Here is an 18,219-nt window from a genome sequence, read left to right as displayed (position 1 = left end):
AATAACTGCCTTTTTTAAATGTTAGCCGCTTACTATACTTCACTTTACAATTCACTGTAACAAAGTAACTGAATAGTGAAACAAAGTATAATACTGCTCATATCGAGTGAAAACGTTTAGTAATGTAAAAAAATGGTAATACGTAGTAATGTGGTAAATAAAAATTAAAGTAAGCTAAATGTAAGCAAAATGTATAGTATGGTAAAATGGGTAGGTAAATTATCTGTGAGTATCTGAGTCTGTAATCATTCTACTCTTGTTACGGCCAGGGAGCACAGATTCCTTCTGCAGAGCTGTTAACAGTGAAAGCAACAAAAACCCTAAAACGGTTACGAAAAAACTTTTTTTCTTATAAAAATGAATTATTTCTTTAAAATAGGTCTACTATAAAATTATCACCAAAAGACATAAAAAGGTCGAAAAATGTAAAGTTTTCAATTTTTTCAATTATGCGTAATGCAGTTTTTATGAAATTTACTGCACTATCACATTCAACGCCTGTATACAGCGCGTCGTTACTTGAAGTAACCAAACAAAGGAGGGAAATTCTAGATTTCAGAGAGATGTTTTTTTAAGTTTTGATTATAACGCCAATAGTGTTCTTGAGAAAGAAGAAGAATGTCTTCTCCTGACGATAAGGAAAGATAAGTATAGATAGGTTAGTAGATAGATAAGTATAGATAAGTATAGGGAAAAAGGAACGATTAAACATTATAATATTAAATAAATCAATCGAGTTTTCGAATTTGTGCTTTCGAAGGAAAATAACCGAGAAATGCTTAAAATATCGTCAGTAAAATGGAACTATCATTGAATTTAAAAAAGAATGGAAATAAAGGATACAAATAAAGTTTCACTATGGTGGTTTCCATACGAAACCGTTGTAGTATCCTGCACGGAAACTGGGACAGCAGCTAGGTGGTTCTCACGAGTATCCTTCGTAGAACCCCTAGCGGCTTTCCCAGTTTCCGTGCAGGATACTGTACATAGCGGTCAAAATTGAATGAAAAACAGAAAAACCAATGAAAAGACGGTAGTGTTGATAAAAACTAAAAAAAAACAACTCTAAGTAAAAACCTAAAATGCGTTGATTGAAAAAAAATACCGTAGATTCTAATTCTTTTATCTAAAAACTCCCAAACAAACGTAAAATACTTTGATTCTGGGAACCCTGCACTTCTGTGTACACAGGTCGAACCTCCCAATCACCCATCAACTGCCAGCGGAAGTTGTACCTAGCCCCACATGCGATGCCATTTTACAAAACTAAGAATTTAAATTCCTATTTTTCTACAAACTTTTCCTATAATTTCCACATTCTCAGACATTGAATATACAATAATGGCGTTGATTGTATGATACATTTGGAACGTTAAAAAAATGTATATGAAGATTAATTTTTGGGCATTAGTTTTTCCATATTTTAACTACTTGTTAATGAATTCTGAATTCTAACTAGGTAGACTATACATAATTTTTCTTCTAGAACTTAATAAATTTTTTTGTAAATTGAGAACTACTCTTTTATCTAACTTCTTATATAATCTTATACTACTCTTCTTTATTCCTTCAGTACGCATTACTTCATTAAATATTTCTTCAACAGTTTAGTCCACATGGCTTGCCCATGTTTTATCTCTAGACAATCCAATTAACATTGGAAAAGTAAAATCAATTAAACCACTTACTAATTCGGTTTTGTTCTGCAATCTTGGGAGAACACATTGAGGCCGCATGTTGAGAACATAATCTTTAGGCAATCTTTTCAGCAGAGTACTCTAATCCTCTCCTGTCTAAAGAATATTTCCACGTAACAATATTTAAATTTACTCTTTTGACTCATTTCGAAAGATCGGTCTAAGATATTTTGCAGATGGGTTTGTTAGTTTGAAATAGCCATCAATCAGTAACGAATAAACGCCATATGCTATCGTATATGTATATCTATACGCATATAGCATGGTTGCATTCATCGATATCAACCCAGCTCCAATTGCTGAAAACTAATCGTAAAAAAATTGAGATTGCTTACTTGACCTTACCTTTTCATTATTATCATTTACACCAGAAATAAATCAAATTTTCATTTTTCAGGATTTTTGGTGTGAAAATACACAGTAATATGTCGTTAACAAATGCATTTTCTGGCTGCATGCTTCTTGAAATAGTGTAATGTTCTAATTAATACCGCCAAAATAAGGTGTTATAAGGGGTATGAAACAGCTGTTTATTTTCAAAGACTCGAAGATTAAATTTTTTAATCAGCAAAGAATTCAACATTTTCTTTAGGGGGTGGGGTGTTGTTTTTACTTGTTCTTCGTTCAATCAAAACAATCTAAAAATGGACCTCAGTCGCAGCGGGGGAGACAAGCAAGGAAACTAAGCCAAATAAGGCCTCAAGGTTTCACTTTACGGGAAGTAGAAGTTGGAAAGAAAAGATTATAGATTTACAATTCAAACATGAATTTTCCCCCAACAGTTCAATGGTGGCAGCCATCGCTATCCACTAGGCTACGATTGCTGAAAATTAGTGAAAACGAGCGAGAATTGTTTTTGAATGACCAACTGGTCGAGGAAACACTGGAGCAACTTCTTCATGGGCTTCAACAGTAAATTGTTCGTTTTCTACCGGTTATTTAGTATGGTAAAGGATTTATTTGAGAAAAACCACCTTGTTGGTTGACTACTAGAGCAACTACAGGTTGCACATCAACTTCAGCTACGGTTGAACCGGCGGGGCTACCGGTTGTTCATTAATGGGTTGCGGATTAAGTGGAGAATGACTACTGAGGCAACCACAGGTTGTACTTTGATTTCTGCTACCGTTGTTCAGCAATGAGTTGGGAAATTAGTCGAGGTCGACTTTGTCCAGGGAATACTGTAGCAGACTAGGTTGAACTTATACTGTGGGTTGCATTAAAATTACAGGTTGCACTTCAGCTTGAGGTACATCTCTACCTACAGCTCTATCTCTACTCTACAGCTCTACCTACAGCTGCAGGCTGTTCAGCAATTGGATGCCAATTTTGTCAAACAGCACGACAAACTCGTCGACGTTGACCAACTGCTTTTCGTCCTGCTGTCGTAGTCTGGCAACTGGTTCAATCGAGTTTAATCGTTATTGACGGTGCTCTTTGTGGAGCCTATAAAGGGCGTTCTTCAAGGAAATATTAGTTCAACTGAAATATTAAGTCGAATTAAAATTGTTAAAATCAGTTAGTTGATGTAATAATAATATTTACTTCAGCAGGTTCAAAGCAGTACTTTGATTGATACAGGAATTGTGTTAATGCCCGTCAAATGATCAGTCATTCTCGTTCTGTCGCCTGTACTGACAAGGCCTCTCGTTAAATTTCTTGTGCTTGACTAAGACCTATGAAATCAAGTCGTGCGGATTCCTCACACTCTTAATAGTGGACTACAAATTCTTAGTAGAGTGAATGAACATACAAAACAATATTAATTAAAGAAAGAACTACTACAGAAAATAATCACAGAAGGTTTGTCGATGTCCGTGACAGCCCGAATTAAACAAACGTTTCCATGACTCCACGTCTTTATTTGTTCAGTTCCGTTGGCCATGGACGCTGAAACGAGGTGGTGTTTCAGTTACGTTCCCTACCAAATATTGAAAAATCACTGCATAGCAACCTGAATATCCGGAGATTCCAATCGTAAATTGGCAGCATTTTCACGCTAACTTTTCTGTAATTTAATAATATTTTTACATTATGAAATATTTCAAAAAGGAAAATTTTCCATTTGGTTTTGCTTAACACATTGGTTCGTTTACCTAAATTATGAACACACGACTTAAAACAGTGCAACGAATAATAGTAAAAAATGTGTTACCTAGATTAAGACTTGGTATGGCACTCGTTATTAGCCCCTAATTCCATTGCTATAAGGGATATTGTTTTAACGTTACCTGTCAGCTCTTGGTATAGCTTTCTTCCATAAAAATTTCTGCTTGCCATTCCTTGGAATTCTGAAGGAAGGCATATTTTCCAGGACCTATTTCCACTGTTATACCCAACTACAAAGCACTTTGCCATCCTGTTACTATTTCCCTAACTAGTAAAAAGAAAAAAATTTCCCTGTCAACTTTTTACCAGAGAAGCTATCGACGGCAGTAGAGAATAGTTGCAAGGTAAACTATTTGGTTGGCACTCAAAGTGGAATTAGGATGAGCTGTGTTCTACCTCTTTTTGTTATACCGTTGATAGACAATGCCTGGCCAGTAGCCATCAGAGGATCCCAACCGATATCAGTTCCATAGCAACCCAAAGAGAAGGCTACGATCTCGAAGCTTTACAATCCGCAAACATCTTCCGTAAAATGCCAAAGAGACAGCTTAAATATTGATCCTTTTCTTGTGGCGATGAAGAAGAACAGCGACGACCGTCTCGTGATCAATTTTCGTGATTTCACTCAGGATTGCATTCTTCGTGGCAATGGTTTCATCAGGTTCCACCGATACGACAACGTTTTCTTCCTTTTTTTGGGATGGTATCAGTATCTGCGACTCCCATCTAGTGTCACACACGCTGGCGACGCATACTGGTGGCAAACAAGTGAAATTTTCGATGACCTTCCTAACTGATGAAGCACCGTAGAAGACGCCATCGTATACTCAGCCACCTACGAAGAGTTTGTCGACGCCATGCATGCCTAATTTTATAGGGCAGCAACCCATAATGTGGCAATCAGCACCAACTGTCTTTTCCCAGCCATCTGATAGTGACGTTCAGTGGATACGTGGCGTAACTTAAAATGGTTTACGCCTTGATACATGAAGAGTTGAAGTTTAGTTAGAAGTGAAGTTTACGGAAAAGTCGAAAGGAGTCCGTATTTTAATGATAACTTTGTTTGGGATCCTCGTGTTGTCCACTCATTTACTACCATTCATTAACTTAATTTTGTTATGAACTTTTGAGTTATTTTATTAAACAAAGCACGGACAATTGATTGAAATACATGCATGCCGAATTTGGAGGGAAGCAGCTAAAAAAAATCCATTTTCAGAGCAATTATCGTTGAAGATCTATGTACAAACCGAAGGAAATTCGATCCACCGTCATTTACGAAATAATTCACTTTTACGTCACTACAGCCACAGATAAAGACTAAACCCAGTGGCATTTTTTAACGTTGTTAGGTCTTTCGGCGTCACAAACTGTCTGGTAAAACTTTGGTTTTTTGGCCGATTGAATTGCGAAATAAAGCAAAGTCATGTGGCTATGGAATAGTGGCGTGACCAAAGTTTGTTTTGGTTGACCATTCGTTCTTTATCGAAGAAAATATCCTCTATCCAAGAGACTTGTTGCTTGATAACTCATGCGAAATTATGCGTTCTTGTAAGTCGTCAAAAGCTCAGCTCACCTAAATTGATTTTCCTTTCACGGTGGCTTTTTCTTAAACTCTTAAGGAATTTTAAAAGTCTACCGGAAGTCTGCCTTAAATACGGTTTCACAGTTTTCACCATGTTTCTAGTCACTGTCCTAGTGCCCCAGTTGCATCCCCAGCACCGATGGAGCAACCAGCCAATACAAAAAAAAACAAGAATTTTGCTAATTTATGCAGTCACAATCATATTTTGGTTTGATGGCCGAATGGCATTTTTTTCATTTTCATATCATGGCGAAAGTGCATGTGACGGCATTGAAGGCACACTTAAATATTTAGCAAAATTAAGCAGTCTGCAACGGCAACAATAACATAATCCCCTTGAGCAACAAGTATGCGAAGTACTACCTGATCAAAAGACTAGTATTTGATGTATGACTTGTTAATGTTTTCATTGCATTTGTATTTAGATTCATTGCATGCGTATATTTAGAGAACGGATTATGGTATATTCCAAACATCCGTCAATTGATGACGTAAACAACGAATTTAAGGTTAAATTCATGTCTCGTGATGGTGAGTAGGATATATCGAGGTGAAAAACACTCAAGAAAGTATAGAGACAAACGGTGTGATATTTTTGGTTTGGGGCTTATCTTGGCAGTTTCCTAATTTTTCAAAGAAATACTGCACAAGCTGTAGATGGCCAAGTTATTCGAAAACCTTTCCATTTCATTAAAATTACCTTTCCATTCATAAAAAGATAGCCACTGTTTTAGTCTTTAAGTTCCCTTAGATCACGTTCATCTAGAATTTCATTTTGATTCCTTAAGGCGTGAATTTCAACTGGTGACGGTTCTGTTTGGTGACTTTGAAGAGCAGTTACAAATGAAGAGCTGCTTGCCACAAATCACGCCATGATTTTGGACATTTCCGTCTCCAAGCATAATGCATGTTGCGCCGATTAACTCAATAACGTACAAGAGTTGACCAAAATTGTTCGATGACATTATTTTCATAAAATATGCTTCTTTAGTTGGTCTGACAAATTGAAAGTGAGTGTACTTTCTTACGAGGAAATCGATTACATTGACAGCCAAGAGACAGGTTACGTCTCAAAGTCTGCTTGTCGATCCTTTCCCATAAGAAATGTTTTACATCATTCACATCTACTCCTCAATCCACTAAACTCTTTAATGATTCAAAATTTCGATTTTGAACTTCAATCAGCAAAGAATTCAATCTTCGTCTTTTAGGGAGGGGGTGTTCAGTTTTACTTGTGCTGGGTTCCATTTTCATTGATTTGCCATAAGCTATGTTTTGTTAGAAGATATTAAAGTTTGAGAATTAATGCAGTAAAAAACTTTTTGCAATAATTAGCTGCTAATTCTGTGGATTAAAATTTGGAATCCCAAAAAATATGTTTTTTTTCGATTTACTCAATAAGCCGTACCACAAAAAAATACAGTTACAGAAGTAAAAACTTACTGTTATCCAACAATTCAATACCATTAACATTTTTACAAGACTATAGTGGGTTAGGGTACTTAACCGGGTACTTAACCCGAATCTTGCCTTTTAGTTCCAGTCAAACAAAACTAGAAAAAACAGAAAAGAACCAATTAGAGAAAAAATTGGGACATGAGCCCTTCCCCCAACAATCCAATACCTCCAGCCAATTCCTACGCTGGGTTAACACTGGACTTCTTCCAAGGTAGACCAATCGAATATTTGTCTGAAAAATCCAGCCAAAACAATCTATGAATACAGAAAAAAGAACCATAACATTACTTAGGACATATGGAGTTACACAAAGTTGTTGGAGCTGCTGAAACTCATCCAGGGTGAATAATTAAAAAAAATAGGAGAGATCGAAAGAACAGGAGAGGTGAAAAGATCGACCGCATTGCTTGAATTATCACTGTGCGTTGGAGAAGACGGCCGTTATGAGTAGGTGGCCGTTTTGAACGGATTCAGTTACAAAACGAGAGCATTTGCCCTGTCTTTCTACCGGCAAAGCATCAGTTGACAACCCAGCTTAAGCGAGGGTTCAAATACAAGCACAACCACTGTGGTACTGCTTTCGTACTAAAAAAATCTAGCACTGATTCAAAAGAATGTCGCCCCCTTACTCCCAACGATTTGCTGGCAAAGGAAACGGAGTCACTTTATCCATGAGAGACCCGACGTACGCGCTAACTCATCAGAGCCACTTGTATGTTAAAAAGCTAGCCAATTCATTCTAGGATTTTTCGAACAAGTTTAATTTACTATCCCTCGTCGTCCGGTGCAAGTGGCAGCTGAAGGAGAGAAATTTTCCAGTTGTTGATAACGTTTTAGTAGATGAGCCTAATCTACAAGAGGAAGATGGTCGACGGAAAAAGTCACGCAATCCTACCCTGGAGCTGATGATTTAGTCATAGTTGTCACGGTAGAAACGGTTAGCGACGTTTATACTTGGCCTATTCATCGAATTTGCCTTCTTGAACCAGCGGAGAGCAGCCTCAACGACGGAGACGCCGAATTAGTTTCGGAGTAAATGGCATATTGGCGAAAACTCTTACTAAACGTAAATAGACTGCTATTGAACATGTGTATTAACTAATTAACTAATTCAATAATTAACTAATTCAGATTTTAATATTTCAAAACTAGTTGAAAATTTTTTTCTACAGGGTAAAAGTTTACTCTAAACTGTTGGCGGAAAAGCTAAATACTTTTAGTATGAAACATGGGTCTGAAATAATGGGTTTACAGTAGAATTGGAAAGCAAAAGCTAAGTCTAAAATAGGTTAAAGCAACGGGATCATTTTCTCTCTTTTCTTTGACTTTACGGGCTTTTGGTATATGATTTATACATATAATTCAAATTTTTTTACGTGCTAAAGCCTTTTTTACCATTTGCGGTTTGATGAGAAAATAGGTTGTTTTCTTTTTAACTGTTTTCGCTGTACGTATTGAAAATGGTGACAATAGCAAAAATGTAAAACGATCGTTGGTTGGAACACATTTTCATTGGGTTTCCATAAATGATCGGATACTAACAGTTGCAGGTTAGTAACATTTCTGACTTAAAGTTGTATCTAATATTTAGCACCAATAACTGTTTTTTTACGTGATTAAAGTGACTTCAAAAGGAGAGAAAAATTAGTTAGAAAGAGCGTAAGCTTGAATCAAAATCTGCCAATTTAATAGAAGATTTCACCAAAATCAGTGAAGTGAGACGAATTTGTAACAACAGAACACTTAACAATTGAATTTTCTCTTTGGATGTACATGTCGCATTTATATTATAAAGCTGTATTACATTGCGTATTTGTTTTAAATTTCTATATGGTTTTGATTTTTTTTTCGGGACGACCATCCATGATCATTGACTGCTGGAATTAAAAAAAGAGAGAAACCAAGAGTGAATTGTCCGTACAAAAAAACGAAATGTGGGACTATTTATATTCTATTTTCAACGACCTGTTGGAGAGAAGAAACGAAATTGGTTTCCTTACATAGGTGGTTCCGATCTTCGATGTAAAGGGGAGCTGTCTATTAAATGCATAGAATAAAGAGGACGAGTGTGTTATGACGGTGAAAATGATTGTGTTTTAAATAAATGCATACAAGATAAACTGAAAAAGTTATTAATCTCTGATTATCTAGTATGTACAGTGCATTGAATCGATATAGCTAATATTTATTCTATAATAACGTAGTAAGCAATACTAGATTAAAGTATTTTAAAGCTACGGTATTACAATGCTGCAGGATTAATGGTAAAAGATGCTTCAAAATTCAAATTGTTGCTTCCACCTTCTTAAATGACGTCAGACTTGGAAGGAGGTTACGGTTACTTTACGTCCCACGGTTACACAAATCCCATCACCAGTTAACCTGCTCTTAGGAACAAGGCCTGCTTTCTCGGTTAAGATCATTGAAAATTAGTCTTAGAAATTTAACTGAATGAACATTTGTGGTCTAAACGGTCACTTTTTTTTATGTAACAAAGTAGTAGTTTGATTTTATGGTAAGGGATAAGGCATTTTTGATGTATTTGCGCTCCCCTGTGAAGTGACATCAGCCTGTTTGGGAGACTTCGAAGGGAAAGAAAGAACGTCATTAAATCCCGATGTTGAAGGAGTAGATTCGTCTTCCAACAACAGCTGATTCGTTTGTGTAGACCCTTGCGATGTTTTCAAGCAACATGTCATCGATAAGCGTATATAGGCGTCAATAAATTTTTTTGATATCCATGAAATCTGCTGGGTGGTAATGGAGTTAATGGAGGTTCAATATTATAGAAACTATAAGTTATGCCTGGCTAGCCACACCGTCTTGGCAATCTACCTAAACAAATCACAAGTTCAAAACAAAGAAACATTAACAATTGGGAGAAGAGATTGCGCAAATTGTTATGTAACGCGTGTGGTCTAATACGATGGTTTTGCAGCCAAGTGAACTTAAAGTTGGTTGATTCATAGTATTTACCATGCTTGCTTGCCATGGGGACAAATTAATTACATTCAATTGAATATCGAAAACCAGATATTTGTAAACATAATACCATAGAAGTAAAAAAAAATGGGAAATAAGTGCTTTCTTAAAAGAACTGTTATAACAAAACGCAAGGGACAAATGTGAAACAAAATATAACAAACAAAATAACATAAAAAGATGGCTGAAAGACGAAAACATCCGATCAATTTTTAAAAAGCCATAAAATGAATGTTATCTTTCGTTTTAAATAGTGATTTTTAAACCAATTGTAAAGGTCAGGCACAACAATGATGAAGTCTTCTTTTGTGTTTTGTTGAATATAAAACCCACTGACATCGAATGAGAAACTTGAACTTTCTTTGGAATCATCTATACTTAAAGTTCAAGTACCTGTGTTTCTATATATGATACTTTATAAATACTTGAATTTATAGGGAAAGCTTTCATCAAATACAAATGATGCAGACAACCAAGTTTTTTCAAAGTGACGTCATTGAAAAATCAATTTCATCATCACAGTCATTGTCGGTGGGCATATATTTACATTTTAATCCTTTCAGAGAAGGTTACTGATTGAATGTGTTTTGGTAGGACAAGTTAATATGTGAACAGTTACAAAAATGTGGCGTGAATGAAATGTCATCGCATCAATATTAATATAAATTTGCTTAAAAGTCAAATAACTTAGGAGCATGGTATTGATTCCCATTAATTGGAAACGATCGAATTGGAAACGAATTGTTATTCACATCAAATAGAAGTTGACGATATTTCCAATCAAATTAATTTTTATGGCGGTGAAAAGAACGTCACAATGCAAGATCAAACGTCAAATCAACTGTAACACCAAACAAATACCCAATTTACGTACACATAGTAAGATTAATGAAAAACAAGTATCAAATATAATGTCGAACAAAATAAAAGAGATGTGATTTAAAATCTTCGAGACACAATTTACTCCTTGAAGTCACTAAGAAAACTTAGAAAACTGGTTGGAGAGACACCCTTGCCCTTTTCAAAGAAAGGGAGCAAATTAAGGTTTGCATTTCATCAGGTGTTACTAGATTGCACGGTGCGCACTGGCGTGCACACGGACGCTAATATCTGTGGAATTCTTTTTGCCCGTGAAAAACCAAAATTCGCGTAGGTAATTTCTGCGCGCGAACGCACTAAAATGCGCGCAATCATGGTTACAACATGGTAACATATCCTAACGGATTTTCAACCAGGGTTCAAATTCCGAACAATTCACTTAGGATAGTGTAAATCTTAACTTAGTGTAAGTTTCCTTGAGTTTAAGTTTACTAAAGCAATCCTAAATCTAAATTATAGTTTAGTTTGATTCCCAAACAAAAACTAGCCAAAACTTTGAGACACTCAAGAAAACTATACTATTAAGGACTTTGGTTTTAGACTAGACTTTAAACAATGAAGGGACCAATGAGAAAGGTTATTACTAAAATAACTAGAACAATATGGCGGACGCCTCTACACACACTTGTCGATTTAAGATTAAAAAGTAAACAAGCAGACGAAATCCTTTTTTAGACTTTATAACTTTGACATATTGCTATGCACCATACATCGATATCCATCAGGATGTATCGATCAATATGTAATTTTAAATAAAATTAAATCATTTTTGACAAAAGAGAATGATTTTCATTTTAATATTTCAAAATTTGAATGCTTTATATATTGAATTCACTTCCAACTACAGTACCTACCTAAAGTTTGGGAACGCGCAAGAGAACCTTATGGAAAAAGGCATTTTTCTCGGCGTTCCAGAAAATTCAATTTTCGTCGGATTGCGACGAATTTTTTTTGGCCGTAGCCATTATGAATAGCATTACGCTGATTTTTTTTTACATTTTTCCTATCAAGGGCAGAGTCACTTTTAACTCGAGCCCTAAGTTTGAGAACGCTCCGTAGAGCCATATGCAAATTAGGGTACTTTAAGGGGGGATAACTACAGAACGGGTAGAGCTAGGAAGACGCGGAAAACTCTGAAATGAAGAAAATCACAAGCAGAACAACATTCTTTATTTTTATATTTTTCGCGTCGTATTGAATGTAGTCAATTGTAAATTGAAAAGAGTTTTTATTTTATTTCCCGTTTTTGTCCCTTTCTTCCCCCAAACGCCGGGTTGTCACCCCCTCATAAGCGCTCGTTTTCTCTGTTTAACAGAGAAAAAGGCGCGTGGGGTTACAAAGCGGTAAATAAGAAACCTTTTTTCAAAAAACAAATTTGAATTTTATCGTCTCTTTATGATTTAACTGTGAACCTGCTTCCGATGTCTCGGACAGAAATGAAATACTGTAATTTAGGTTACTAAAAATATACATATATTGGTCTTTTTTGTTAAAGATTTCAAGATCAGAATTAGCTTTGACACCATTTTTGACAAAATCAAACGTCAAACATCACCATCATATATAGACCCAACTTCAATTTTATTTAGGTAGGTTTTGTCGTTTTGATGGAGAGTCGAGCGCCAAGTTTGGAAACTTTCTGTGTGTTCAGTTTTGGTTCTGCACTTTTTGATCTTTGAATTTAAATAATTAACCCTATTTTAATTACATGAACAATTGCTATTGTGATTTGGAATAATTACGATATTATTAAATATTTCAATTTCACTTCTAATCAGACGAATAGAGTGGTTTATGACAAATGGGATTCCTACGAATCTCCAAAGAAAATATTTCATTTGGATCGTTGTCAGCAGAAACAGCAATGAGCAATCCAGCATTATTCCACTTCTTTTCAGCACTGATATAAAGTTAGGATCTTATACCTAATATCGCTTCCGCTGCGGATGGCGCACGTCTTCCAGTGGGAATCTCATTCCAAAAGCTGACAAACGCAGTTTAAAGCAATTTGAATGCTCACACTTGGTTTTTGTTAATGCTACTGTAATGTTCATCGGCAGAAAATAGATTATAACGATAAATTTGTGCTGTGCGTTTGAAAATGACACATTTTCCCGCTTGGGCGTTTCAATTCATTTGCGGGAAATGGGCACCAAATTTTACACGCAGCCAAATGAGTCATGTGCAAGTGATCAAAAAATAACGGTGCGTAGTACGAATCGTTGAGTTACTTTACAAATTCGATTATTCTGATTATTTAAAAAATATAAACTAGAATGTAGAATCTACCATCTTCCGTACCCATATCTATTGTTGTCGTCGTTTTACCCGGTTTTACCAGTGCCGCCCCTCCCACCCTCAATTAATACACAATTGATCCAAACAATAGTAATAAATTCTTCTTTACATGGAATTTAAGAGTTATTTCATTTTTCATTAATGAACTTTAAATCTTGCATCACAGCGATCATTAATATAAATCAAACAATAACTTTCATATTGCCAGTTACACCCAAATCATCCCATGGAGTATTAAAAGTCTGGTGTACCATTTACCCGACGGAGAAAACTACCTACATATTCTTAACCCATTTAATTTTCGATATTGTAATGAATCAGAGAATAAAAATTCCTAAAGATCTTTGACAGCGTGCGTACTGCGAGTTTCCTATCATTGATAACTGGAAACCTGAGCTGAAATTCATCTGTAATGGATTTTTTTGAATCTCAAACATTTTCTTACTGAATATCAATTCCTATTTAAATGTCTACCTATCAAAATGTATGTTTAGGGGGAAAGTAAATCTGCATCAACAGATTTTAATCACGTCATATTCATGAAATAAGGAAAAAGGTCAATTGCATCGAATACATTGTAAATCGAACAGCATTGTTCACGATTAAGAAATGACTGGGCACTATTTGTTCCTACCTTACAACAGCAGTCACGAATTATTTGATTGGGCTATTCCGTTCAGTTATCTTTACGCCTTGACAAGTTTGAAACTTCACGTACCGGCAGCTGAGCATCAACAACGGTACTCAAGAGCGACGCTTGAGAGTTCATCTGAAGAAAAAAAAGTAATTATTTCATTAGTAGTATCGCGAGATGAATCCATGAACGTTATTTATTGTCACTCTACGTGACTGAAATGTTCCCTCTAAATGCATTAGCCCAACATTTGTGAAACGTCATTTTAGACCAGCGCATTTTAGACCAATACAAATATTGGCATCCCATACTTGGCCATGGTGTAGGCCACATGTCCTGAGAATCTTTCTGGAGTCAGATGCATTAATGGAGGGTCAATGTTGAGGATGTGTGGGTTTCTTCCAACCTTTAAATGTGGGAGGCAGAATTTGGACCTGTAGAAAAAAGGGTACCTGTTACACATCTCAATCTTGTTTTGAAAGGAGACCATCATTAGCATTAGCTGATGGTAATAACTTACTACACGAGAAATGTCCCAAGAACAATGATTGCTTGCATCAAGTCAAAATTTTTCACTGAAGTCTCAGCTGTATAGTTAGGTAAATGGCAGATGCATTGTTTACAACTATGTCAATTCCTCCAAATGTTTTGACTGCCAGATCCACAGCATCTTGGATTTGGGTTTCATTTCTCACATCCACTACGCATGGAAGGCAATGACCCCCAGCAGCTCTGACTACATAAAGAACAAGTGCGTCTTCATTGGATTATTCTCACACTATTTATAGACCAATATAGTCTGTTCTAAGCTGATGTATAGCTGTTATGTCATGGGGAAGAATGTCTACACATATCTTCATGCAATATCCCTTCTTCAGCTGCAGTATAGATTGTCCCAGGCTATTTTGGATGGGGCTTAGCAGTCTTTGCAGCAATAACTATATTAGCCCCATCTCTAGCGGCTTTGAGTGCGATGGCTTTTCCAATTCCACGACTGGCACCCGTGATGAACAACACTGTGCGACCGGCCAATTTCCTAACAAGAATCAAGGTGAAGGAATCAAGTCCAAGGTGAACGTTGTGAATGATAACATGGCAAATTACCCTGAATTGAGCATCTTTTATCAACTTTAAATCAATTGAATATCAACTTTAAATCAATTGAACAAACAAAAGAATCAGCACATCACGAGCACAACGTATTCCAAGACTGCCTACTGATTTGTTGATTCAAGGCAGGCAAGGAAAACAGCAGGTAGAGAAAAACAATTTCTTAACGCCATCTATATTTTTAAATAGAACCAGACGTTATTTAAATCAAACAAAAGCGCGAGAAACGAAATCAACTTTTAGAGGAAAGCACCTGGGTAACGCCTAACGCGATTGTGATAATTAACGGTTTCTTAGGCAACTTAAATACGGAGAAATCATGCGCAAGATGAAAGATGGAAAGCGGGTGATATCAGGCACGTAAAGATTTTTGGAAATTTCTTTTACGTACTAAATCATTTCCCCTACAATATACATATATATATATAAATATATTTTTTTCAGATGGTTGAGTGTGCATCCAGTGGAAATTTAATGCTATGAATTTAAATTTGAAAGCTATAACCCAATTATTTTTTTGGCCTTTATAAAAATTCAACGTTTCCGGGAAAACATTTGGAATTGAATCAAGAACTCCTGGAATGCCAATAATCATTTCCTGCAATTGTGCACTTGGCGTGTTTTGACATTTCCAGCTTTGACTCACGTCAATTTGTTTTGCTTGGAATAAACACGACGCGTCAGCGGAAGATCATTCCAAAGTTCGTTGAAAACTTGTCGACAACTTTTCCATCCAGAGCTCAACGCTGCACTCCATCAGAGTTGATGAAAAGCTACGCAGAATAATAATAATAATAAAAAGGCAAATGATTTGAATGGTAATAAACCTTCCACTCACTAACGACGCTATTTTTCATTTCGTTTTTGTTTTTTTTTCCTTAGAAAGTTTCCATTCGCAAGTGGCACGATTATGCATGTAGTATAATGAGTATAATTTACCGTGTTGTGTTTAAACGCCAGACGCACGGCCGGGTGCTGCCTAATTTCTGGTAGCTTCAACAAAGCTACTCTTACGTCTTACCAGCCAGGAAATTTCCTTATTTCTTGGTTAAGTAAGCGGTTGTCGCCGAATGTCGCGGTTATAGTATATATACGTTTCCAATCATAGAAATCTTGGAATCCACTTAAATAAGGATATACCCAGTTCCCTTAATGCATGTGTGTTCATAACATAACGATTTTGCATTCAGCATAATAACACAAGATCGAGAGATGAAGAGTAAATCGATGGAAAAATATTTATTATTCGTTTGACGTCATCCAGCAAATGCTTTCAAGCGCATCAGACAAATGTATACGCTGCCAAAAGTGTATACGCAGTGTGCGAAAAAATAAAATAAAATCTAAACAGGAACCAGCAGGTAACCCTATTGTATATTAGGATTGAGGAGATATGTTTTGCTCCTCTATTATCCGACACCGAGTATTACAACAGATATGTATGTCTACAGCGGAATCCAATGAAACGTCCTTTTTTAGTTCGGGAAATGCTGGTATCAATTTGATATTTGCATCCCGGCGAATGATGGGAAAATGCTGATACCGAGTCACGAATCATTCTTGTTACCTCTTTCTTTCGCTCGCTGTAGAGATTGCATAAGAAGAGTCATCCGTATGTAATAGACAGCAAAAGTATGGAAAAACCGGAAAATAAAAAAAATAATATTGGAATAACATAAACCGACGAGCAATTATATTAGTGAATCGAACGTTGGTTGCCACACACGCAAACACGGAAGTTGTTATGCAATTAAAAATGACATTTCCCCAATGACGGCCGAATCAATCAACAGCCCTTGACGTTACCCGTTGACATTAACTAGCCAATTTCACGTTAATTCTTCTAGCAGAAGAAAAAACCAAATTAACTTGCACTTAATTTGATTCAAATTAATTCCCGGCTGATTTATAATTGGTTTTTCCGCAAATAAAAAATGTTCTTCTTTATTATTTATTTTAGTTGATGGAGATCCGGTCGTACACTTGGCCGCTGGAGGCAATTCGCCCGTCTCGTGCAAGATGGTGGGCTCGCTGCAGGCCGTTTCCATTTTCGTGTCCACTCTGTCCATCACGACCATCGCCCTCGACCGTTACCAACTGATCGTCTACCCGACTAAAAAAAGCTTCCAGCTGACGGGCGCCCTGCTGGCCCTGCTGGCCCTGGGCGGCATCTGGATTCTGGGCGTCGTCCTGGCCCTGCCGCTCTTCATCGTCCGCACGCTCCAGCACCACGACATCCCCATCCCCAATTCGCCCATCAGCTCCGTCGACTATTGCCTGGAAGAGTGGCCCAACGAGCGCGGCCGATCGCTCTACTCCATCGGCAGCATCTTGATCCAGTACGCCCTGCCCATCATCACAGTTTCGGTGGCTCACGCCCGCATCTGCAACAAACTCCAAGTGCGAATGGCATCCATGAACCATCAACAGGCCACCCGCCAACAACAACCACAACAGCCGCCGCAGCCGCTGCTTAATAACGCGCCCAGTCCCAGTCCCAGTCCCAGCACCAGTAACGGCCACCGCCACCCTGCTGCAGAATTCAGCCGTGATGACGGCCAAAGATTCGGCTGTTACGGCCGACAGGCGGGCGGCGGCCCACGAAGAGAAACTCCGTAAAACCAACACGCTCCTAGTGGCCATCGCCATCATTTTCACCATTTGGCGAGTTTTGGATTATAAAGCAATCAATGTCAGACGCGGGAAAATTTGATTTGAAATTTTGAATGGTAATTTGCGTCCAGCTGCTGGCTCCTGATGAACACGTTCAACGTCGTCGTGGGACGTCACAAGATCGGGGCTTCGTTCGTGGCCAGGAGCAAGAACAACTTGAGGGCGACGACGCAGAGCATGAGGCAAAGGGCCAAGATGGTCGTCCAGCAGCAGACGGCCAGCACCGGTAAACGGCCCGACTCCAAAGCGGTGGGGCTGCCCTCATCGCCGGAGGTGGACGGCGCTGGATCATTTCATGTCGAGAGTCCCGCGGGAGCTGCTGTCATGCCCCGGCGCCAGCACGGCTGTGACGATATTGCCGTCGCCCACCACCGGTCTGCTGTAATCTCATTTCCGGACGGAAGTGACGGTGGTCACCCACCTGGTCCCGGACCCATCGCCTACAGCACCTACACCTTGTCCGGCTGTCACCGTCTATCACCGGGTTAACACGATCACCGGGGTTAGCGCGACGGCCTCCTCACCACCCGAGCAGCACCTTTGATTATAGAAGAAGAAGAAGAAGCCGATGACAGCTGGCCATCATCACACGTATTGACGTATACGCGCCATCGATCGACTCGCCGGCGTGCCTCATTTCCTATTTCATTTCCCATCAGCTCTTATTATATGATCTTTTATTTCCTCGATATATTTGTTTATATTTAAAGTGAATTCGCTTCAACAGGCGTATTTAAAGTTAAACACATTTATAGGTGTGTTCCAATGCGGAGGCCGTTAGCATCAGACGACAT

The 18,219-nt window shown here is 37.7% G+C and overlaps 1 long non-coding RNA gene and 2 pseudogenes across 1 annotated transcript; 1 reads left to right on the top strand and 2 right to left on the bottom strand.

The window, feature by feature from the left end:
• Window positions 1-3,067: 3,067 nt before the first annotated feature.
• Window positions 3,068-13,767, bottom strand: LOC124341962. Its single transcript, XR_006918687.1, has 3 exons — window positions 13,643-13,767; window positions 3,702-3,705; window positions 3,068-3,079 (listed from the first exon to the last, which is right to left on the bottom strand). It is a non-coding gene; the product is annotated as an uncharacterized LOC124341962 (long non-coding RNA).
• Window positions 13,768-13,922: 155 nt separating this feature from the next.
• Window positions 13,923-14,851, bottom strand: LOC124342030 (annotated as a pseudogene).
• A 1,864-nt stretch (window positions 14,852-16,715) lies between these two features.
• Window positions 16,716-18,008, top strand: LOC124342247 (annotated as a pseudogene).
• The last annotated feature ends 211 nt before the right edge of the window (window positions 18,009-18,219 follow it).

The sequence above is a fragment of the Daphnia pulicaria genome, chromosome 6 (genome assembly GCF_021234035.1).
Source record: "Daphnia pulicaria isolate SC F1-1A chromosome 6, SC_F0-13Bv2, whole genome shotgun sequence".
NCBI classification, from domain to species: domain Eukaryota; kingdom Metazoa; phylum Arthropoda; class Branchiopoda; order Diplostraca; family Daphniidae; genus Daphnia; species Daphnia pulicaria.
This window is presented reverse-complemented; position numbering and strand designations above follow the sequence as displayed.